Source organism: Chrysochloris asiatica, unplaced genomic scaffold (assembly GCF_000296735.1).
Source record: "Chrysochloris asiatica unplaced genomic scaffold, ChrAsi1.0 scaffold00238, whole genome shotgun sequence".
In the NCBI taxonomy this organism is placed as follows: Eukaryota; Metazoa; Chordata; class Mammalia; order Afrosoricida; family Chrysochloridae; genus Chrysochloris; species Chrysochloris asiatica.
In genome coordinates, this window is record NW_006408756.1 from 1,679,705 (window position 1) to 1,680,225 (window position 521).

Below are 521 nucleotides of genomic sequence, written 5' to 3' on the forward strand. Positions count from 1 at the left end.
AAAAAAAAAAAAAAAAAAAAACGGTTCCAATGTCCTGGTCTGCTGATTCCAACACGGCGGTCTTGCATCAGCTCCCATCCGTTTATTGCTTTTCTTTTCATTACAGGTCTCGATTTTCCTGCTGCTGTGAAGTCTGGTAATCTTTGACTGGTGTCAGACATTGTGAGTTTCTAGAAGAAAACAGAAAATGTTTGTGATTTGAGGATATGACGCCAAAAGAATGAGCTCCTAAAAGGACAAAATGCTAACTTAGATTTTATCACAATGTTAAACTTCTCACTTCTAAGGAAATGAAAATGCAAACCACACTCTGGCAGAAAAAATTTGCCAAGTCTGCCCGTGATAACTAAGGAGCCTTGGTAGCAGAGTGGGTTACCAGTTGCACTGCAAACTGCAGTTCAGATTTACCAGCTGCTCCTCCAGAGAAAGATGAGGCTTACAGCCTCCGAAACCCTATACTGGGACGCTAGGAGACAGAACCAACCCCGCAGCACACCACCACCACCATATCTGATAAACAA